The sequence below is a fragment of the Schistocerca americana genome, chromosome 4 (genome assembly GCF_021461395.2).
Source record: "Schistocerca americana isolate TAMUIC-IGC-003095 chromosome 4, iqSchAmer2.1, whole genome shotgun sequence".
NCBI lineage: Eukaryota > Metazoa > Arthropoda > Insecta > Orthoptera > Acrididae > Schistocerca > Schistocerca americana.
This window is the reverse complement of record NC_060122.1, coordinates 654,938,008-654,963,809: the sequence shown is the minus strand read 5'-3', so window position 1 is coordinate 654,963,809 and position 25,802 is coordinate 654,938,008.

Here is a 25,802-nt window from a genome sequence, read left to right as displayed (position 1 = left end):
TTAACCCTGCTTCACGAATCAAAGGGATGGTAGTTGATCTATACTTAAAATGTAAGTACATGTTGAGCAGTGCAAAGAAATAATGCAGATCCGGCAACAAACGTTTCGAAGGAGGTACACGGAACAAAACGGCGCATGATCCGAGTCGCGCACTGCTCGGCGCTAATAGTGCATGGATTTTGGCAGTAGTCGCGACTGAGCCTTCGCCAGACGGTACATAATTCTCGAGAGGACTGAGAAATAATGCTTCCAGCTAGCTTACAGAACACTCGTTCGACCAATACTTGAAGATTACTGGTGATTCTGGCATTCGCACCACAGAGCATTGAAAAAGGAAATAGAGGAGATTCCATGAAAAGCAGAGTGTTTCGTTACAAGTTCATTTAACAAGCAGGACGGCGTCAAAGAGATGCTCAGGAAACTCCGACTGCAGGCTCTACAAGGCAGCGTTCTGCACAAGAGCAAAGTTTGCTGCTAAAATTCGGAGTATATTTTCCCTCGCAGCTGCATCTCGCGAAAAGATCACGAAGGTAAAATTATAGACTCGAGAAAAATTGGAGGTCAACGGACAATAGCTCCTTCCGTGGATCATTAGCGACTGGGACAGGGAACGGAGAGAGGTGACAGTGGTACACAATGTATTCTCCAATAACGTCATAAGGTAGTTTGTGAAGTGTAGATGAAGATGTAATACTAATACACTGCCGGAAAAAAAATGCAAGACCCTCAACATATCTGTTCTGTGGCACGAGGGAACAATACATACATAATGATGCCATCAGTCCCCTAGAACTTAAAACTACTTAAACCTAACTAACCTAAGGACATCACACACATCCATGCCCGAGGCAGTATTCGAACCTTATGCATACTGGTGGGTTGAATTGTTGTTGATTTATTTCTACACGGTCATCGGCAATCAGGTGGCACTCAGGACGATTGTCTATGCACCCCGTGTGTCGACTGAGCATACAGTACTGTGCTGAGTAAGAGGTGAACAGTGTTTGTAATATTCATTGCTCTAGGGTACCCCACATAAGAGTACATACTCCCGCTGAACTAATTCAGACACTTGAACGGGGTTCGTATTATATGCTTCCGGGTACGTGACGGTCTTATTGAGTGCCTGCTGCACGTCTTGGCCACACTGTATTGATAGTGTGTCGCTGCTTTCAGGAGTGGTCTGTGGAACACTCTCACACGTAGACCATTTTCTGGACGTCCGAGTAGTACAGATGATTGTCAAGATCGGCGCTTAGTGCGAGAAACGGAGGTCGACCGAACACCATCCAGGAAAAAAATCCGGGCATATGTTGCAACTGCTGTCTCGCCGAGGGGAATGGGGAACCGTCTGCTTGTAGCAGGTCTCATATCACGTGTGCCTTGGCCAGGCAATCACTGAAACCACGACACTGCTAGGAATTGCACGGGTGTCCTGACATTGTCGACTGGAGAAAGGAATAGCACTCTGTTTTCTCCCTTAAGGAGAACAGGTTGTGTCTGTATGCGAGACTCCTTTGGTGTTTCTGCAGGGTAAAGTAACGAGTGCCCACTACATTGATCTATTCATTTTCCCCTTGCTACGGCCATTTGTATGAAATGAGGGTGATGTGCTTTTTCACCAGGACAGTACACGTCCACATACGGCTGCTGCGATGCAAAGTGCTCTTCATGATTTACAAAACCTGATACTTCCCCTTTGAACAATTTATACAAGACTGTGCTTAAACTGACACACAATGTTTTTAGCGCAACACAATCTGACTTTCAAAAATCCCTACAAAAGAATGGCCCTGACTAACATTAACCTATACGTTTCACAAATCACTTACCTCACAAAAATCTTGGTTACTCGAGCTACTGCAATACAGCAAGCACCACTACTGCCAGCTAAATAAAAGATTCAAACTACGGAAGGCACTAACTACTGATAGGGATAGTTAGCAAATGAAAGATATTAATAGAGAACAAACAATGTATTTACCTTAATAGTCATAATATATGTAGCAGTTCATGACAAATTACAAAACTCCGCCATCTCTCTCCCTACATCCACCACTGCTGGCGGCTCACCTCCAACTGCGCAACGCTACGCGCTGTCCACATCCAGCTGCCGCTGCCCAACACTACAATGGCAGACAAGAATGCAAACTAGACACAGGCTGCACACAGCACAGCCAGTGATTTTTATACAGAGGTGGCGTTACCAATAAAAAAACCTAAACAGCCTACTTACATAGCCCCCATGCTCCCCACAAAAAATTTTACAAATTGGTTTGGGCAGTGGCCAATACAGATTTGAAAAAATTTTTCTTAATTACAATAACAAAGAAATCAAATGCACACACTTATTGATACAATGTTGGTCAAAAGCTAAAATTTTCTCACAGTCTGTCTGATCATTCATCATGGTAAAATAGTAGTGTTTTTCTCAAAGTCTGAGCAGTAGAAGAAAATGCACACAGAAGTAGTGGATTTCCATGCAGTCTTGAAGAAGTACTGTTGTCCTTCCAACTGAAAGACAGTGCTGACTCTTGACATGCTGACAGGTAATGGGCCACAGCAGAGCAAACCCACAGCAGAGTCATTCGACGGTTTGAAGAAGATTGGTAGGTAGGTCATCACAGAGCAGACCCACTGTAGTCCTGGTAGAGAGTATGGTATTGGTGGGCCACCAGAGGTGCTGACCCACTTCAGTCCTTGTAGAAAGTGTGGACAGGCCCACTGTAGTCCTGGTAGAGATGACCAGCAGCCATCTGTTGTGATTGTGCAGGTGCACAATCACCAGTGAAGAGTCTTGCAGTTAATATGGCAAGTCCATAACCACCACTTGTGCACTCACAAAGTTTTTTGGAATTGTCCTTAGAACGAGCAATGCTGTTATCCAGTCCCTTGTTGAATTATCAACACACGTGCAAACACTAACAGTCCCTACTTCTCACATATTGTCCATATATTATGACCAACAGAAACGTGTGCAGTGAAATGGAACTTACAAGTTACTTAATTTGATTAACTGGTGTCAATTACAATATTATAACACGAAAATATAATTACAAGGGTACAAAATACATCATTAAAAACATAACAATACAGATAACATTTGTAGTACAGGCTTTACAAAAGAATAGATATAAACATATACATCAGTGTTACAGGAATTATGACATGAGTACAAAAATAAAAGATCAGAATCACTTTCGAAACATCAACTTCACACATGAGCATTAAAACAAAACAGAATAAATAATGTGTAAGCATATTTAGAAGGTAAATAACATATTATTAATGGCAATTATATTTGAGGATAACAGTATTCCTCATCGTAGTGAATGTAGCTTAGTATTAGAAGAAGAAAAAATCCTATGAAACTACACAGAGACAGGAAGAAAACAAATACACAAGGGTACACAAACATATAGTGGGATAATACAAAAGGAAAGGACAGGGTTTGTTGTACTGCAGTATTTTGCAAACAAAACTTTCTTTACTTCTTGGAGATCTCCCTTCATTCATCATTATTCCCAAAAAGTCCTATCTATACCTGCTTTCTGTATTCTATTCATATTTCTTTCAATATAATTATTTCTCAGTGTACAATACTCATTTTGGCCCAAATCTTTTTCATATAACTTCGCAACGCATTCTTTACCTACTCTCCATAGTCAGTTTCTTATATAGTCTACCCCCCTTAAGCTAACTTAAATCTACTGAGCTCAGATGCTAAACTAAGGGACGAGGCAATGCAGCATCACATAAAACAATTAATATAAACAGCAATAAAAAAAAATGCAGATTTGCGAAGCAAGCAGCATTAAGAAATTAGCAATGCAATTGTAATATTACAACTAATCTAAGGCAATGTGCAGCAAACAATAAAAATAAATCATTAGTAAAACTAATAATGCAAAGTCAAATTCAATAACACTATGCCTGGCAAACAGCAGCAACTTATACCTAAACACGACATAGCTCAAGCAGAAAAAATATTACAGTAAAAACAACAATGCAGATAAGGGAAATGTATATTCACATCTTAATGTCTATGTAATTAAAGTGGTGCACCACAACAACTTATTGTAAAAAGAATATTACCATGTACTTGAAAAGAAAATTATGTGTCCAGTTACTGTTACTAGTCCCTTCTTATTGTTCTTTCCTTTCCAAGTCCTCCTTTTTTTTTAAAGAATGTGGATTACAAAATTATCATTTAAGAGATCTGTTGACAGAAAGTGTTCACATTAGCAAATGCATCTAAGTTTATTTTATAAAACTAATGCTGTAACACAGCTGGAAAACAGGTATCAAATGAAATAAGCACTTACGCAAACCGAAGCATAAAAATATCATTCAATAGTCATGTGACATTTCATAAGTTAGTAGAAATTCTCTCAACTCTCATAGAAAGACGCGTGTCGTAATCAGGTGTGCAGATGTAAAAATATTTATCGTCATTTCATTAGGCATTTCAGTAAATATCATAAATTACGAGCTCCACAGTATGCTTTCAACAAGGAAATGTCAATAGCGAGGATAATGGCCTCCCCTTTTCTTTTTTCTACCTGTGCTTCCGGAAAGGCACACCCTAATGTCTTGTTCTCCAGGTGTCTGACACAGCGGTGTGCCGACGACGCACGTGCAGGTGGTCACTTAACTTTCTAACGGAAATATTTACGACAGCAGTTTCCGCTACAGTGACAGTCTCATATAAAAATTTCACAGGTCGAGAATTTACGTTGCAAATGTGTAGAAACAAAATCCTATGAATATAACAGTGTCCAAAAAAATTTTCGCCGGCATTGTGATACATTCACGCATTTACACACATTTCATAACTCTTAAAGTACGATTCTTGGTTTCCAACATCCTGTTTCACAAGTCAAGAGTCCCTAACTTCTATTCATTATTCATATACATATAAACACGTAATCACATTGCTCATATATGGTAGCATCATCTTATTGACATAAACATACCTCAACAGCATAATACACATCGTCGTCGTAAAAATAACATCATAACACCTCAGTCAAATCTCAAATAGGTCGTAGCTTTCTGCAATAATTTCAAACCATAAAAAATATTCTCTGCTCATTTCAATAGTGTCATCTGCCTCAAACGTACTTTAAAAATCATGATCTCATACCAAATACATCATTCAAAGCTCTCATAGTATCACAATGGTTCCGAAAAATGTGAGCATTTCTCAAAGTACAGACAAAATACAATTTCGTAAGTGTGAAGTTATCCAACTGTGTAGTTACGTAAACATCTGTCACTGATGTAGTAAAAACGTTTGTCTGTCTCAGTTAAATGATCAGATAGCTGTGTAATTATGTGTTGGAGAAATATGGTACTGATGTGTAAGGTTGTGTAAGCAAATACCATATTAGCTAGGGCTCCTTGTGCTTGCCAAACACATGATACACAAAGTAAGCGTGTACCCCCCTGATGATTAATGTAATTATACCCTCAGGTGTTACAGATTACAACAATGGAATGAAATGTATTACGGAAAACCTTTGTATCATTGTCCTTCAAAAGCTAAGTTCTGCAGAAGTCAATGTACTTACCTCATGATAAACAAAAGTGAAATGCTTTGCGTATAGATATCTTAGTTATTACACTTATTGCCGTGATGAAGAAATTACTGTGCTGTAATGTATTGTTGTGCTACGGAAAAGGCTGTCTCCTTGTAGTTATACCACAAAAGTTACTAATAAAACATGTTTTGCTTTCCAGAAGAATTCAGAAAAACTGTGCAGATATAAAGCAGATACACCGCAAAAGCAACAATGTAAATTATCTCACACATTAGTAGTGTCGTAATATAACCGTGTAGCTGTCAAAGAAACCAAATACTAAGTCATCTTTAATCTCACAGAAAGTAATTTAAATCCAAAATGTATTTGCAAGTAAACCAAAATGTTGCATAAAAATCTCATTAGCAGTGCCAGTATATGTTCTAAGTATGTGAGCCTTATAGTCGTTACGTAATCGTGCAACTAACAAGCAAGAATGTACAAATACAACACTGTGTCGTCTGTTCACTATAACAATGCAATCGTAATTTCTGTTTAAAAATGTTCCCTAGGTTCTAGACTGGATATTTAACTTCAAACATTGTTGCATATTAACAGTTTCTTAAGTCTGACAAAGCATACTAGAAATGTGAAGTGAAAAGTTATATGGCAAAGACAAAGTGAAAAAGCAGATTATCTTTCAATAAACGGTTTTACATGTGAAATCTGGTATAAACCTTTACTCTTCATAGTACTCAGAGTTTGAACTTGAATGCAATTGTCATGCGGTATACGTCGGTAAAGAATACTGGAATTTTTCTCAAGGTTAGCGTCTATGTTATTTTTCTCTGAGCCAGCCGGCGCACGTGGGTGCCTGCGGCGCGAGTCATTGTCTGTATCTTTGTTGGCGCGCGTTGTTATTGGGATTAGGAGACCTACCTTCTACAAATTCACGTTGTCGAAAGTGCCCTGCTCTGTTTGAATCCCGCCAGTTCTGATGCAATTCAGGTCTGTCGTAACGAATATATCGTCTGTCGTCATGTCGGTAGATTCTGTAGTCTCTTCCTTGTCCGTCACGTGGTGGAGAGTTTCTCCTTGAATCGTAACTGTGCGCCGAACTGTTGCGTCTGAAGTTATTCTGCCTCCCTTGATAATAATAGTTTTGGTTCCCATATTGTCTGTTTCTCTGATTGTCTCTGTGATAGTCATTACTACGGAAATGCGATCTTTCTCTGTAACTATTATTACTCTGCCAGCGGTTGTCATATGGGTGGTGTCTGTTTTGGTCACGATTTGCGCTGTAAGAATAGCCGTTTCGTGTCCAGTTATTGTTTCTGTCATCACGGAATTGTGACGTATGTGACCTGTAGTGATTGTTTTCCTGTTTTCGCATCCGGCGACTGTCTGTGTCAATTTCTAATTCTTGTAGGAGTCCCTGAAAAGCTTAAATGTCGTCTTTGCAACGTCCTGCCAAAATAATATGTCGTAAATGTTCAGGTAGTTTGATTAAGCAAATGCGTATGAGTTCTGAGGGGCTGTATGGGTTTGAAAGATACTGATTCTTATGCAACATGTCTTCAAAATATTTCATAAGACTGGAAAATTCAGATTGTTCGAAACGTTTCATCATTATGATGCCATGTTTTACTCGGTCTTGTGTAGCTTGAGACCAATATGCTGAGAGGAAGGCATGATAAAATTCTCCTTCACTGTGACAATCGTGAATGACCGATGGCATTCTTACAGCTGGTTCATTCTCTAAGTAGCCACACATAAATTCTAATCTGTGTTCTAACGACCAGTTGGGAGGAAAACAATGAGAGAATTGATGGAGCCATGCTTGTGGATGAATGTCGTTGCCAGAATTTTTAAATGTTTTGAATTTACGTGTAGTAATGAACAGCTTATAGTCAAAATCATCGTGTCGGCGAGTAGCATATCGGTCATTGTTACGTCGTGTCGGCGGTTCCATCTCAAAATTCGGTCCACCTTGCCAATTCCTTTCATAATTACCGAAATGCCCTGTGTTATTATTTTGTGGCTTTTCCGTATTTCTAAGTTCCTCTTCCCGTGTTGGAGCGCGAGTGTCCTCTGAAATATGTAATTCTTGTATCACCTGCGTCAACTGATCTTGTACTTCCCGGATCTCTCTTTTGCACTGTGTATTGATTTGATTTTGATTTTGTTTGAATTTTCTTATTTGTTCACACTCTTCTGTGTCAGTGAAGGCTATGGGTCTTGTGTCATTCAGATCATCATCTACCTTTGTAGATAAGTTAGTGACCTGATCCGAAAGTTCGGCTACTTTCTCCGATAGTGAACACATTTCCTCAGTGTGTTTTTCTGAACCAAGTTTCAGTGTGTCCATTTGTGTTGAAATCGAATCTACTGTGTCCTTTAAGTTTTCCTGAGATTTTGCAAGTTGCGTAACCGAATCGGTAGATGCAACTGAGTCAATTTTAGCCCACAAGGTCTCATGATTTTCATGAACAATGGTTTGCAGTTCTTTTATGGCTGCTTCGTGATTCTGTAATGCATTTTCATGCCGCGAAAAAATAGGTTGAAAATGCTCACAAATTTGTGTTTTTACGTCATTACAGACTTTTTGACATTTAGATTCAATGTTATGTAACTCAGTAGTTAAATCTTCACGTGTTTGTTCAAGCGTGGTGTGAAGATTTTGTTCCATTGCGTCTAACTGTTGCTGTGTTTGTCTCTGGTGTTGTTCCATTGTGTCTAACTTTAGAAGATTCTGTTCTATTGTGTCTAACTTTTGTAGCCTTTGTCCCATTTGTTGCATTAACTGTAATAACAGTGCACTGGTGTCTGAAACATGTTCCTCAGTGTTATTCGGCAACACATTTGAACCGGCAATATTCGCAGTTTGAATAGCAGAAAATGTGTCTTGACTTATTTGAGAAAAGGGTGAGGACGCAAAACCTGAATCTACAGTATTTGCAAGATTGTGTCCTGTCATTTCGGATTCCTGAGGCGAGCTGTTGCCGACCGATCGATCGATAATGCTTCCCTGTTCACTAATTGTTTCACTGTCTACACCATTGTTTGCAGCCCGCTCCATTTCCCTATGTACAATTACCAAATTACTACTTTGAACATTAGTTAATTCATTACTCGGTGGCGCTAACACACTGCTTTCTTCACTGTCATTTGTCAGTTTACTTTGGAGCCTAGTATTACGTTTTTCACACGCCATTATTGTCACAATATTTCACACGACAACACAGAAAAGCACAATTTTAAGAGCAAAAATAAGAGAACACATTAACATAGAACTGAAAATAATATCTAGTTAATTGCAGCTGCGAAATACTTGGTGCAAATCTACATGCATGCCACAACTGTTTTACTGTGCAACAATGAAAAACCACAACTACCAAGGAGATTCTCTCTACAATTACGCAGTAGCAATAAACAAAATCTACACTAATTACACAAACTACAAGAAAAAAATCAGAAGGTTTCAGTGAGGTACCCTCGGCTAAGGGTCGACATATGATACTTCCCCTTTGAACAATTTATACAAGACTGTGCTTAAACTGACACACAATGTTTTTAGAGCAACGCAATCTGACTTTCAAAAATCCCTACAAAAGAATGGCCCTGACTAACATTAACCTATACGTTTCGCAAATCACGTACCTCACAAAAATCTTGGTTACTCGAGCTACTGCAATACAGCGAGCACCACTACTGCTAGCTAAATAAAAGATTCAAACTACGGAAGGCACTAACTACTGATAGGGATAGTTAGCAAATGAAAGATATCAATAGAGAACAAACAATGTATTTACCTTAATAGTCATAATACACTCCTGGAAATGGAAAAAAGAACACATTGACACCGGTGTGTCAGACCCACCATACTTGCTCCGGACACTGCGAGAGGGCTGTACAAGCAATGATCACACGCACGGCACAGCGGACACACCAGGAACCGCGGTGTTGGCCGTCGAATGGAGCTAGCTGCGTAGCATTTGTGCACCGCCGCCGTCAGTGTCAGCCAGTTTGCCGTGGCATACGGAGCTCCATCGCAGTCTTTAACACTGGTAGCATGCCGCGACAGCGTGGACGTGAACCGTATGTGCAGTTGACGGACTTTGAGCGAGGGCGTATAGTGGGCATGCGGGAGGCCGGGTGGACGTACCGCCGAATTGCTCAACACGTGGGGCGTGAGGTCTCCACAATACATCGATGTTGTCGCCAGTGGTCGGCGGAAGGTGGACGTGCCCGTCGACCTGGGACCGGACCGCAGCGACGCACGGATGCACGCCAAGACCGTAGGATCCTACGCAGTGCCGTAGGGGACCGCACCGCCACTTCCCAGCAAATTAGGGACACTGTTGCTCCTGGGGTATCGGCGAGGACCATTCGCAACAGTCTCCATGAAGCTGGGCTACGGTCCCGCACACCGTTAGGCCGTCTTCCGCTCACGCCCCAACATCGTGCAGCCCGCCTCCAGTGGTGTCGCGACAGGCGTGAATGGAGGGACGAATGCAGACGTGTCGTCTTCAGCGATGAGAGTCGCTTCTGCCTTGGTGCCAATGATGGTCGTATGCGTGTTTGGCGCCGTGCAGGTGAGCGCCACAATCAGGACTGCATACGACCGAGGCACACAGGGCCAACACCCGGCATCATGGTGTGGGGAGCGATCTCCTCCACTGGCCGTACACCACTGGTGATCGTCGAGGGGACACTGAATAGTGCACGGTACATCCAAACCGTCATCGAACCCATCGTTCTACCATTCCTAGACCGGCAAGGAAGTTGCTGTTCCAACAGGACAATGCACGTCCGCATGTATCCCGTGCCACCCAACGTGCTCTAGAAGGTGTAAGTCAACCACCCTGGCCAGCAAGATCTCCGGATCTGTCCCCCATTGAGCATGTTTGGGACTGGATGAAGCGTCGTCTCACGCGGTCTGCACGTCCAGCACGAACGCTGGTCCAACTGAGGCGCCAGGTGGAAATGGCATGGCAAGCCGTTCCACAGGACTACATCCAGCATCTCTACGATCGTCTCCATGGGAGAATAGCAGCCTGCATTGCTGCGAAAGGTGGATATACACTGTACTAGTGCCGACATTCTGCATGCTCTGTTGCCTGTGTCTATGTGCCTGTGGTTCTGTCAGTGTGATCATGTGATGTATCTGACCCCAGGAATGTGTCAATAAAGTTTCCCCTTCCTGGGACAATGAATTCACGGTGTTCTTATTTCAATTTCCAGGAGTGTATATGTAGCAGTTCATGACAAATTACAAAACTTCGCCATCTCTCTCCCCACATTCACCACTGCTGGCGGCTCACCTCCAACTGCGCAACGCTACGCGCTGTTCACATCCAGCTGCCGCTGCCCAACACTACAATGGCAGACAACAATGCAAACTAGACACAGACTGCACACAGCACAGCCAGTGATTTTTATACAGAGGTGGCGTTACCATTAAAAAAACCTAAACAGCCTACTTACAAACCTGCCCTGGCTTGTAAGTTCACAAAATCTTTAGCAAACTGAATATGTATATGACCTGGTGCTGATGGAAGTCACTCATTTGTCAGAGTCTGGGATAATTATATCCGGATCGTAACCGAAGGTGCAAGGCGCTTGAGACAATAGATTAATTATAGGACGTCATACGGCGCCTTTATGATCGTTTGCATGCGGGAATACACGCCCGCGTTGCGGCCGGAGGGATGTTTGACCACCTGTCACTGTGACATGTCTGTTTTTTTTGGTATGAAGTTGTTGTCATACACTCCTACAATAATGTACTACAGTCACGTCACTTTTCAACAAAATCACCCTGGCGTTGATGGTGTTGCATTTTTATCCAGCAGGGTAGATAATAATGGTGGCTATTCCTTGAGGATTTGTGGCGGCGTCCTCCCAATAATATAAATCTCAATAGACGCTGCAGTATGAAGCAATCGTGAATCAAAAATCCACAAATTAATTTTCTTATTATACCAACCCATCTACGCGAATGATCAATGATAGTAGAATGGGTCAGTTATAAGCCCCGCGTAAGTGAATGATCAACGATTTTAGAATGGATCGACTGTTGATCTTTCGGCGAACCCTCCCACAGGACTGAAAGCGTGTGAAAGAAAGGGTGGGGGGTACTGCCAGTTGAGTGACGGCCGTGCGTTGTGTTAGGGCTGTTTAGGGCGGCGTTTGCGGGAAGCCGGCGAAGTATTCGCTTAAGGAGCACAAGCAAAGGAATATATTGAAAAACCATTAATTGTATATTTATGGGGTTTTCGAAAATAATTCGGTACGAGAGGCTTTCCTCTATATACGCTGTCTGCTATCAGTTAATTTCCAAAACAACATCGCAAACAGATTAAAATTTTTAAGGCGATGTGTGAATACCTTACTAAAGTATAAGAAAGAAATAGCCGGGTGCACTGGGATCAGTGAATGTTGTAATATCAATGATGATTGAACAACCAAGAAAACAGTTTCGACAAACGACCAAGAATTTCCCCTCTTGGTTGAATTTCTCAGTAAGGTCTTGCCATTCACCGACATTTATTTTAATCAGCTGCGACGTAGAGATATTGAAAGTATGAAAGATCTTGTGATCGGGTCTCATTTAACTCAGTGATAAAACCGACAAGAACATCTTTCGATTTCGATCATCATTGGGATAAGGGGTAAGAAAATGAGGAGATCACCGGCCCAAATTGTTTCCGTTTCGTAAGGGCCAATAAAACTTTTGCAAAAGGAGTCTCACCTTGTAATGGCTAACACTTACGAGCGTTTCGCATTTAGCTGCCACTTGCCGTTAGCTATATTGTTTCATCCCAGTTCGTTTCCGAAACACAAGCTGTTAGTCCTTGAAACAGAATTTCAGGCAACAGTTGGACTGTTTGGCTGAAATGAAAATGAACTGCGACAGCAATTGACAGTCATACTGAGTAGAAATGATTTATGAATTACAAACGGAGCTGTAATACTTCTGAAGTGTACCTGCGGGAGTAATTTAGAAACTGTATAACCAGCAGAAGTGAAACTTTTATGAATTACTTGCAGAATACCAGTGACAACAGCGGAATGCGAGAGGTGTTTCAAATAGTTCAAATGGCTCTAAGCACTATGGGACTTAGCATCTGAGGTCATCAGTCCCCTAGACTGAGAACTACTTAGACCTAAGTAACCTAAGGACATCACACACATGCATGCCCGAGGCAGGATTCGAACCTGCGACCGTAGCACCCTCGTGGTTCTGGACTGAAGCTCCTAGAACCGCTTGGCTAGAGAAGCCGGCTTTCTCCACACTGAAAAGCGTTAGCTATGCCCTCTATAAAAAAAAGTCATTTGTGAATGTGCATAATTCTTTTGAGATTGTAATTGACGATTTTACTGAAGAGAAGGAAAGGAGAATGGACTTCGTCTACAAACTTATTAATTAAGGTAAGAACGACGTTATAATTTTTTCCATAAATTACTGTCTTTCTCACATAAAATGATACCCATATATTTGTGGATAAATTTTTGTATTTTGGTATCAGAGTAAAAAAAAAAGTGTTAAATGAAGGTTTCGATTACGTCACTTGCTAATATACTAAATGCTATCGGTGTATTTTCCACGTTCAAGAAACTTTCTAAAGAGACAAGAAGTTGAAAGTGGTTTTTTTGGGACACATGTGCCACCGATCTTAATCTACAGGCTATCGGCCGCCACTGGCTTGATGGCACGGGAAATCCTTTCGGAAATATCGGTAGGGAAGAAAACTTGTGACGCACACACTAGTAGAGAGAGAGATTAATTTCAGTTTTCTTCCTCAGTTTGTGACAACGTCGTGTAACCTGAAATTTAGACTGTATTATTCAGCAGCTGTCTGACGACCGCACGTGATGTGACACGGTACTGACTCCTCTGAAATACGTGCCAGACGGGTTCGTGGCGCGCTCCAGGAGTTTCAGGGCGTCAGAGCGCCGCGCCGCCTTCCTCTCCTGTCGCAGACCTGGTCCTCCAGTGTGCGCCTGCAGAGGGCTCTGGGAAGCGGCCTTTGTGCCGCCGCCGGGGGCGGATGCCGGCTACAATGGCCCGGACGGCGGACCGCGTTATCAAGTTAGCATCTCGCCGCCGCCTCCACTTCTCCCCAGGCGCTAGTGTGCTCGCACGGACGCGGTCCGTCATCAAAACTGCAGCGGGGTAGCAATTAGTGGGCTTCTCTGGGGACTGCGGACTGCCCGACACGTAACTGGCGGACCTGTATGGAAGTGGCGGGCAGAAAGGCCTATTTCTAAGTAGAATTGGCAATGGAAGTGGGCGAAAGGAATCTGTATCAGTTTATATCAGTTAACATGAAGGGCCTAATGTCGAATGCATACTACTGTAACAACCTAAATGTCTCATGGCTTGCTTCTGCGCCAGAAATTGATTCACCTTATGTAACATACGAGGGGTGTTCAATAAATAATAAAGAGGTATGGAAATTGAGCCTCTTAATTGGGCCAGGAAGTAAAACGAGGAAGGGCTAGACCAATGGGAGCTGTTGCAGTTCATTCACAGTAAAACATACAAATTTATTTTACAGAGACAGAAAAAGATTAACCCAATTAAGAATTTAATTAGACAACAACTAATTTGAATACTGAACAATAATAAGTGATGGCAGAAAACCTCAATTCTACCTCGCACGCAATAATTGTTTACCAGACCATAAGATAAAAGACTAATGGTACGAATTTCAAGCCAAATTTAAACAGCCATAATCGACTTACAGGGTTCCACAATAATATTTAAATAATTAAAATATACATTTAAAAAAATGACCCTTGAGATCTCAACCACTAGTAAAATGTTTAAATAACTCAAAGGAGCAATAAGGTTATAAATGGAGCAACTAACAAACATAATGACTCTGAATAGCTCTAAAATTTGAACTTAGCTTTAATCAGCTGCATTACAGCTAACGCTGTGCTTGGAAGAAATAGCACTGTAGAAGACTGACAACGCGAGGTTTCACTGCCCAAGGTCTGTTCACACATCGGCATGTACGGGCAGCACTGTAATCCGACTGGCCCCACAATGAGTGGGCCTGACAAGGATCGGTAAACAGCACCGACGCCGAAGCACAGGCAGTCCTAGCAAATTTCCCTGCAGCACAAATAAATTCTAATAAGTGCTACCTCAAGGCACAGCTAAGATTGTAATAAATAATGGTTACGCCACCAACAGTTAATGCAGTTACTTAAGGAGCCACATTCGAAATTTAACAGTGTTCTAAGAAGTTAGCAGAAAATCTAAGACACCACCTATAGATGGCTTAAGTGAATTTCAGAATTGAATAGTTACACCAAATTCTGCTGGAACAAATGATTAAGCCAACCCCGAGCCAATTGCCTAAAATTTTACGGTTTCTGGGCAAGAACACAGATCAGGCTAAACTCAGAACGGACAGTGAGTCCTAAAACAAACTAAATTTCAGTATAAACCCCTTAAATAAAAAAAACACACGATATACATGATCTCTAGTAGAATAAGCAGTACATTAACCACAATGAATAAGACACAGTAGAGCCAAGTCCAAAAAGACGGTTAATGTTCCGCTAAACGATAACTACAAATTGAGCACAGTATATATCCAAAATGTTCAAATTAAACATGTCACAGGGTTCTCAACGAGAATCCTGATAACATTCGCAAACACGAAAGTCCACTTTCACAGCAGGAATAGACAATCTGTGATCAAACTTCCAGTAAAATGCGATATACGACCATCTAATTAAAATTTTTGACAGACTTTTTTTTTAACACATAAAATCTTACTCATGCAATGCAGCCTGCAAATCCCATGGAGCTGATCAGTAGCGTGAGCCAGAAGTAATGTCAGCTGATATTTATTTGCTTCAAGGACCGTGAGGATTAATAACAAACAGGTAGAAGCACTTAAATATACATAAACATTAAAGTGCCAAAGCACTTCACAGCAAGCTTCGTTCGAGAAGCGGACGCTAACATTATAAAAAATTAAAGGCACCAGAGACACTTAAAATTCACAGACCAAACTTCCAGTAAGGTGCAAGAAACAAAGATCTGTTTAAAGTATTTAAGAGACCTTTGTCACACATAAATCTTTCTCACACAATTCAGCCTGCAAATTCCATGGAGGCGCGGACTTCAGAAAGTGAGCATCCAGAAATGGTCGTAAACACGCCTCTGACAGCTGGGCAGGTTTCAATAATCCACTCCTGAAGTTCCTCGGCACTGTAAGCTAGACACAGGCCAACATGACTCCTGATATCCTTTCCAGTTTACACCAACAGACAGACAGGTGGGTGGTGGCAAAAGGCCTCCTTTCCGCCTTGTTGCTCCACTGATACATCCTACTAACTCTCATACCGTCATTTCTGGCCCCAGAATCTCCAGCTGACGCCCGAGGGAGCTGCGCTCGCTGATCAACATCTTACAATCAAATATAAGTGCACATCAATATCGATACAATACGACGAGCCGCCACGGCTCAAATGCAACACATTTAGTTTCACGGCCGATTTCGGTTGAAAAGATGGAGAGATTGCATATCAATATCGATACAGTGCGACGAGCTGCCATGGGCCAAATGCAACATATTTTGTTTCTGTACCGATTTCGGTTGAAAAGATGCAGAATTATTGTCTGATATCGTGGAATATTCCTGCTTCAGCCCCTAGAGTTTAATGAAGTTTCGAAATGTGGCGGTGCTATACGTAGCCTTCGAAGTGGCGTCTGCAACGGAGTTGCGTTCCAAACAGAGAGCTGGCGTTGAGTTTCTTTTGGCGGAAAACCAGAGCATCGCAGATATTCATAGCCACTTGCAGAACGTCTACGGAGACCTGAGAGTGAACAAAAGCACGATGAGTCATCGGGCCATGCGTCTCTCATCATTGCAACAAGGTCGCCGAGACCTTTCCGATTTAAATGTCGGCCGGCCGCACACAGCCTTTGCTCCTGCAATGTTGGAATATGTGGATGCTCTCATTCGCGGTGATTGACGGATCACAATCAAATATCCGGCTGCACAGATGAACGTCCCTCTTAGTAATGCTGACACACTCGTCCACCAGTTGGGGTACTCACAGGTTTGTGCTCGCTGGATTCCTCGTTGCGTGAAGAGCAACGAAGGACAATTTTTGCGGAGTTGCTTGCGTGCTGCGAGGCATGTTTTCACAGTTTTTCCTGTCACAGACAATGAAACATGTGTTCATCTCTTCGAACCGGAAACAAAACTGCAATCCATGGAGTGGCGCCGCAGCATCTCTTCTCTGAAAGAAAAGTTCACAGCCGTACCCCGTGTCGGTAAAGTCATTACCAAGATGTGCTGATACTCTGAAGGGGTTGTCCTATTTGATATCCTTCCCCAAGGTGGAACGATCAACTCTGAAGTGTATAGCGCTACCCTCAGGTGATTGAAGAAACTACTTCAGCGAACATCTCCTTTCCCATGACACAAGTCTACACACCGGGTCTCGCAGTCTCGATCTGTTTGGCACAGTGAAGGACGCATTCCGTGGGAAGCAGTGCGTGGATGATGGGGAAGTTGTTGATGCAGCAGGACGTTGGCTCCGACGTCGACCAGTAGAGTGATACCAAGTGGGTGTAGAGCTCCAAGTGCGGTGCCGTAAGGCCGTCGCACTGAACGGACGTTATGTTGAAAAATAGAGTTCAGTAAAAAGAGTGGGGAACAATGTGAGGCAGTGAAATCCTGGATAAAATCAACCTCCTTTCAGAAAAAAAGATGTGTTGCACTACCGATTGAACTCCCCTCGAAAAAATTTAACGAACTGGCAGCAGCATCAGCTACAGAGACCAACTCAAATAAGCAATTTTGACGGTATTGTCTGTTGTCTCGACGATGGACTTTTTAGTGAATGCTAGGTGCCAGATCACCATTGTCAAACCATCAAGCAATCAAATGCACTGTAACGACACGGGCTTAAGCCAGGGCTCGATGACGAAATCCAAGCAGTTGCCGAAACACGCAGCCCTAGCATTGGGCCATGCCAGAAGCTCCGAAACTATAACCCGGGAGTTGGAGCAATAACCGCCATTCGAGACAATTAAGCAGTGGTCGCCTACGAGTCATGCCCTCCCGTGTATGAAAGCTAGTCGTCTGGCTAGGCTGAGCGTAGTCAGCTGGGCCTCGAACTGGCAGCCGCTGTTTGTTGGCTTCCCTTGAAACGCCACCAGTGTTCTTCCGCCACCATTACGGGGCCGTCAGCCTGGGGATTCTGCCGCTGCATCGATGGGCTGGGGATCGAGTTGCCTGAGCCCCTGAGATACGACAGTGCCCCCTACCACACTCCAGCCACCGGTCCAAGGCTTGATACTGGACAACACTGCCGATTACTGCTGGCCGCACCGCCACAGTAATGACAGAAGAAGATGATGATGATATTGATGTTTGGTCTGTTGGGCGCTCAACTGTGCTGTCATCAGCGCCCATACAAAATCTCAATCTGCACACATTCCAGTCTATCCATTATCCCGAATGATGATGAAAAGGTCAGGACAACACAAACACCCAGTCTGGGGCAGAGAAAATCCCCAACCTGGCCGGGAATTGAACCTGGGACCTCGTGATCCAGAGGCAGCAACGGTAGCCACTAGATCACGAGCTGCGGACTATGAAAGAAGAGGCTCGCCGCCGGGAATTGCACTGCGAGGCAGGTGGAATGCACGGTTGACAGGGTCGCTGCCGATGCGCGTCGACGAGAAACACTAAACCGGTTCATTATCGCCATCCTGTTTCAGGCTGACATTCGTCTGCCTCTGCCGCCACCGTCTTCTGCTGGGGCTTCGTTTCTACTCCGGCTCAACTAGAATCCTTATCCACTTGCTGCCTTCATTTTCTATTCCTCTTCTCCATCTTCACGATTGAATCACTCACTCATAAAGTTTCTATTACAGTACAGACTTGGGAATTAAAATAAAGAAAATCTTTTTTTTTTTTAGGAAAACACTTAGATTAAAACGAATACAATATCAATTTGTATTTCAAATATAACTAGAAAATCTATGAGTTAAAACAGACAGAATGCTTGACCTTGAAGGAAGATTTGTGACATGTACAGTAATTATTCTACTTGGCCCATAAATGCAATAATATGTTGCGATGAATACTCAGTGTCTTCCACTTCCGTCAGGAGTGCGAATATTAAAAATAGAATTCTTGAATTGTATTCCCAAAATCACTGTATTTACTCCAAATAGTCTTCTCCAGAATCAATACGCAGTTAAAATCGTTTAAAAAGTATTTTGAATAAGACGCTATGGTCCATTTTTGGGTCTGTATTTAGTATTGCAGCAAAGTTCTCTTGGATTTCCTCAACTGCATTCTAATTGTGGACTTTCATTACTAACTTCAGTTTGGGGAACAACAAGTCGGCTGGAGCCAAATCTGGCGAATACTGTGGGTTATCCAGGACCGTGATCCATTTGCTGGACGAAACCTACACAGTTTCACTCTGTTGGCTTGTCCCTCGGAACGTCATTAATTATGGTTTTATGGTTTTATTTCGTACTGATCTATATGCTCGATTAGACTGACATTGTTCTCGACACGTATTCACAACATAATGTGTGCTACAAGTTCTAACCAACCCAGTTCAGCTAACATCTTGTAACACCCCACCCGTCACTTACCTGGTTTTGGCGTGTGTTCACCCCAACTAATTGACTAACAGATCAACAGAGAGTACAAAACTGCCGCAATATCAGATAATGCAAAAAAATAATATGGCCCTGTGACTCCTGATTGAACTGCGGTGGCAGTGTTGACATTAATTGGTTCAGAATTGATCCCTTTTTAATTAAAAAGGGGTGTACATTGATGTTATATTCAGCTATTGAACACCAGATGCAAATGTGAACATAAAATTAATTAAGAATGTGACTTGGGATTTCAACTACTTGATTGAAAACAGATGCAATCGATTAGCACAGATTTATTTTAACTCACGACCTTCAATCATCACATTACATGACTCTCCTAACAGGCAGTGGTAATAAATTGCGTTTGCATGGAGTAAAACGCGATAAATCAAAAGTAATTCCTATCGACTGACCCAGGTATTATGCGAAGTGTGAGAAGAATTCTACAATACACGGCCCATGAAACCCTCGTGGAAACTTTGCCGACGTGATCCAACAAATTAATCAGTGTCCGAAGCGGGCGCAATATCACCGAATACAGCGTGGCGGAGCGGAGTCGTTGTGTGGATGTCGGCCGACCTTGTGGTGCTGCAAGGCTGCGCTCATCTATTCACTCCTAGCTATCTTGCTTAGTACATAGCTGAACCAAAACTTTCTATCTCCAAACTCAATCTTTACATTTGCTAAGTCCTAAACTGCAGAGATGCTCACTCTTTCTCAGGCAAGCTGAGTAAAGAACGCCACGTCCGCACTCTAGGCAAGCTGGACACGGAAGACCTCTACTGAGACTTCTGCCAGTCTGCTCCTCACCTCAGTTTCCCTTCCAGCAAAATCGCTTACTCCAATTGCAGCGCCAGTCGTGTTAATTATACATCGCTTCACAGCACCGACCAATGCCTGCTCTGGGAAGTGAACAAATTCCCACAAAATTTCCCTTCCTCTCAACTTCTTCTATTTAGCTCCACCCAGGCCACCCATCAAGGTTAGCGTCTGCGCAAACGCCAAGTTTTCCGGAGTTCTGACTCCCAGGAGAGTACTTCAAATTGCTTGGTCCTATGTTCCCATTGGAGGCCAGCATATTTCATGCTGTCGCTCTTCATCTGATTTACTTCAGGATCTGCGGACCGTTAATTCAGCATGAAGTTGCTATAGTCACGAACACGCATATTTTGACCTCTGTTGACCGCTCCACCGTAGTTTTGCGTGGCTTTGTCACATGTTTCACAGAAAACGGGATGACAGACATTTATCAACAGGTGTACAAGTTCTCCATCTGTTTCCCAGTACACCAGCATTGAGTCAGGGTCAACCACCCACTCTCTGTCACTTATCTTAAGGCGGTTGGAGGCGGCGCCGCGTTACCGCTTTCTCAGAGCTTGTCCTGCCCTAAGCTGCCTATAGTTGCTTCCCATCGCCGCTCCCCAACCGGCCACGATCAACTCTAAATGTTTCCCTGGGGTAAACTTGTGTCCAGTAAATCGACTCGTTTCCACAAAGTTTTCATGTCTTGTGAATTACTTTAAAACAGTCACCCGACATTAATTATTCCAATACGTCCTTAGTATACCCTCTACAAGATGCATTTTTTCTTGTCAGTCATTTTTTATTCAGCCCTACTGTTCGCTCAACGTGAGTTAGGTGATCTTTAACGACTTCATGTAAGGGGCATAGTTCTTGCCATCTTACAATCTTGAACTTTTGTAGTCCTGCCTTCCTCAGTTGCGTGTAATATTACGGTATACTGGCAATTTTTGCTTTTAGGACCGTCTGACTACTACTGAACAACAGTTGTAGTAAGGTGGTCTAAAAAGCAAAAATTATCAACATCCAATCTATCTATTTCCATTGCAGCCTAGGGATCCCTACAGTATGTCGCGACATATTGTTTTATGACGATCTTCTTCATCCTCATCTGCGGTTATTATATTCTGCTTCCCATTGTGAGTCTCTCTTATTACATGGTATAATGACGTACGTTTCTGAGTAAGATCGCCCTTGATCGGTCTTGCCTAGTCCAGACGCTGCCGGACTAGGGTGCGTATTTTCGACTTACCGCGTTTCAGCCTTATTACATTAGCTGGAAGACCATCTGATTGTTTATGAAGGCCTCGCAAACAGGAGAAGAAATACTACGCCGTTTTTTACGCGAGTATGCTTGGGCTTTTGGACATTGTATAATCCTTTTACAAGATAATGGTTTCGCGTGTTCGGTCCACCAAATTATTCCCCCGCGATATTTGGTTTGGGAGCGTAAGCATTTGTGCCAAGTTTGTCTAATCTGGTGCTTGAGTTCAGCATCCTGCAATAATGAGACGCAAAAATGTCATACCCCATGGCCACGGAAAGTCTTTGTCGGATGTACTGAATGAAACATCGTATACACAATGGTTGGAGAAGTTTATAGGCCATATCTCAGAAACATCGATATTGCGCATGAATTCTTTACTAACATAGATTCTACCTAACCTGCTTGCTGACGGACTGCGGACGTAAGTACAGCCAATAAGGTGGGGATTCAAGTAATTCCAGGTGTTTTGCAGTTCCAGTTTATTCATCAATGTTTGTAGCTCTTGGCACGAGTTAAAATTAGGCGTCTGGTCTTCACGTCGCAACACGCAGCTGAAACCTGCGGCAAGTATGGTGGAGGCCCCGACGTTCGTTTGAAGTTCAGCTATCCCATTCCGATAAAAGTTACTTCAATGCCGGCTTTCACTCTGTTCCTCCTTAATTTCTGATGTTCATGATGCCTTCATGAGCTGTTATATCCGCTACTTTAGTTGTTATAACTTCTTGTAACATAGGAACATTTATATCAGCACCATAAAGATAATCTTTCAAACACTGTAGCTCTACCGCTGGTTTTCTCCGGAAGACATTGACTGTAGCCAGCTTGTAAGTCTGCATATAAATGTTTACTACTGCTCAGCATCTTCCTGCCAAAGCATGGCCGGATCAGGAAGAGAAGGGGTAGGTTTTAACCCGATAGTGTTCCTGTGACTGTCTGAGTCCATATGAACGCTCTCATCCTGAATAGGAGTCATTATCCTGATCGCATCAGCCGTTGGGGTTTCCGCTGACTGGGATTTCTTAACGATTTCCCGGCTGCGTGATCTTTTCCTGTCTAATTCCTGTGTCTCTTCCTGACTTTGTATTCGAGGGAGCCATTTCGTTTGTTTGGACAACTTTTTTTATTTGTCCTTACTTGATATTGGATGATCGGACCGGTCATGTAATGTTGTTATTTTGGTTCGTTTTCTCATCATCTAGCATGTCGCTGCCTAGTGGTAACACTGGAATATCATCTGGATTGCAGCCTGGTGGTACCTCGGGATGTTTAGCAGCCATAGTAGTTTCCTTTGCAAGTGTCTTTCTACCATCTAAGATCTGGGGATTAGTCTGTCCTGGAGATACATGATTCAAACATTTTAGCGAGTTAACCTCTGCATTCTCTTTGGTCGTCAACACGCTGTGAGCCGTTGAATTCCGATTCTTTTCGTTTTCTCCTCGACGTGGTACGTCATGGCCCTCCCAAATCCCGTTTTCCTGCAATGAACTAGCAAGGTCTAGTATAGATCAATTTTTGTTGACACATTTCGCCTGTGGGGGTGAGTGCCTGGTTTTCCATCTGTAAAGATTTCACACGGGGGCAGGTAGCCTTGAGATGATCCGTGGGTCCAAATAATACGGTGGTCCTTGGTTGGCCATAATAAATAGCCAAGGATTTGAAGCTGTGATCCATGATGTATGACGGGATGTTCTTAAAGATCAGTTCTAAAATTTCGCACACCATTGTCAACAACGAAATGTTTGCTGCCTGTCTGTTTCTCGTCAGTTACCTGCAAAACCATACATAAGGCGTTAACTCTTGTTTCATGAGATCGAACTTCAGTTCATAAGGGAGGCTGAATATGCGGGCAGATCGTAAGCGTAACGCAGCATAGCTCATTGCACTTGAACTAGGTTCACCAATGGAACAAAGAGAATTCAGGAAACGGCCTGTTTCAACACCTTACACTTTAACATACACTACATTACCAAGGAAATCACATTACAAACCGTGAACGTCATCGTCTTGATCTATCTTTTCGAACAACCAATCGCCGAGTTCAGACAATTTTTGTCTGTCCTATCCTAAGGGGAACGAAAATTTTAGTGTAGACTTTCTAATTTGAGCTTCCGTAGCTGGATGACTACTTTGTACTCACAAGGTACAATGAGACCGGCCGATGACGTGCCCAACTCGAGGCGAACTCCCGCAACGATGACGGCTGGACAGTACAGTATGAAACTGCGACTGAGTTACCCAAGCATGACTCACGACCCGTCCTCACAGCTTTACTTCCGCCAGTACCTCATCAACCTTACAAACTTTACAGACGCTCTCCTGCTAAACTTGCAAGACTAGCACTGCTGGAAGAGAGGATATTGCTGAGACATTTAACCACAGCCTGGGGGATGGTTCCAGATTGAAATTTCCACTCTGCAGCGGAATGTACACTCATATGAAACTTGCTGGCTGATTAAAACTGCATGCCACAGCGAGACTCAAACACGGCACCTCTGCCTTTCACGGCAAGAGCTCTACCGACTGAGCTCTCCAAACACGACTCACGACCCACCCTCATACCTTTGCCTCCGGCAGTACCTCGTCTCCTACCCCAGGTTCTGGCTAAGCAATGTCTTCGCAATATTCTTTCTTCCAGCAGTGCTAGTCTTGTAGGTATCTAGAAGAACTTCTGTGAAGTTTGGAAAGCAGGAGACGAGGTACTGGCGGAAGTAGAGCTATGACGAGGAGGGGTGAGTGTGGTTGTGTAACTCAGCTGGTAGAACACCTGCCTGCGAAAAGCAAACGTTCCGAGTTCAAGTATCGGGCCAGCATACAGGTTTAATATGCCTGGAAGTTTCAGAACAGCGTACACTCCGTAGCAGACTGAAAACTTCATTCATGTCTTTTGTTCTCAGCCATTTTTAAGTGGCCAAACGTACTTCTCCTATGTCATGTGGTACACCAGTATTCGTCCCTTACTAAGCAATTCACGAGATATAATATCGTATTCTGCAAATGCTGGAGTGGACTCTAATCATTCAAACTTCTTACATCCACTCAGATTATCAGAGATTTTCTTCTAGTTTCGCATATTGCTACGAGGGGGAGCTTAAAACTACTACCTCAGAATTTTTTATGTGAATGCTCTTAAACCTTTTTTATTTTTTGTGTGAAACAAACTTATTTACGTTCTACATCTTTATTGTTTGCGTCTACATATTTCATGATATCTGCCGCTAGATGGCTCCGAATTGCAGCATGTAACATGGCGGTGTGTGACGTAACTAAGCCGATGCATGAGAAACTGCGCGCTGGAATTCGGTTTCTAACCACATAAACTGTTCGTCCACGGGTCGATCACCTTCTTTTTCATTATAACAATACCAGACCACACATGAGCGCTGCGACATCTGCATCATTCTGAAGCCTTGGGAAAACTATCACTGATAATCCTCCATACAGTCCCGACTTGACCCCATCCGATTTTCATCTGTTGCCAAAACTTAAAGCACACCTTAGAGGACATCACTTTGATAGTGATGAAGCGGTAGAAGCAGAAGTGAGGTTGTGGCTCGCTCAAGAAAGTTAGACATTCTACAGAGACGGTATCAACAAACTGGTGTCTCGTTGGGAGAAAAGGGTTCATCGTCAGGACGACTATGTTAAGGTATGAATACTTAGACATAAAATATAAAAACTGATAACAACATTTGTTTTATTTAATAAGCTTTAAAAGTTTTCACACAAAAAATTCGGAACTAATACTTTTCAGCATGCCCTCGTACATTTTAACTGGGCATCTAAAGGTGATACACTGCTGGTATTCGACGTTTCCAAGATAAGGTATAGTGAACAAAGGGTATGACCAGTAACATTTTATGAAAAAATGAATGACACAGGGGTATGTTCTTGTTGTTAGTCTAAAGATTAATGTCATGCAGTTCTCCAAATTTCTCTGTCATTTGGAACTGATCAACTATACACATATATTGCAACGAATGTAATCTTCAAACTGCTCAGTATAATCAAACACTGGTCTACCTGTACAATTTTTATTCCCGCTTCCGCAACACTTCCTCCATCACAAGCAAATCCTTCAGCATTGACTAGAGAAGGTTCAGTATGGAGCGGCCTAGCCGTGATGACACATCTAACAACGGCAATAGATCACTCATAGACATTATGTTTTGGGAGCTATTCGCAGTTACTCTATCTAGGAACCTCACTGTGACACAATAGAAGTTCATATAAATTAAATGTTAATTAAATTGAATTGTAAACCCTATTAGGACTTCCATCTGGATTTATAATGTTGTATCGTAGCAAGCAGTGAAGGAAACAAAAGAAAAAATTCGGAGTAGGTATTAAAATCCATGGAGAAGAAATAAAAAATTTGAGGTTCGCCGATGACATTGTAATTCTGTCAGAGACAGTAAACGACTTGGAAGAGCAGTTGAACGGAATGGACAGTGTCTTGAAAGGAGGATATAAGATGAACATCAACAAAAGCCAAACGAGGATAATGGAATGTAGTCGAATTACGTCGGGTGATGCTGACGGAATTAGATTA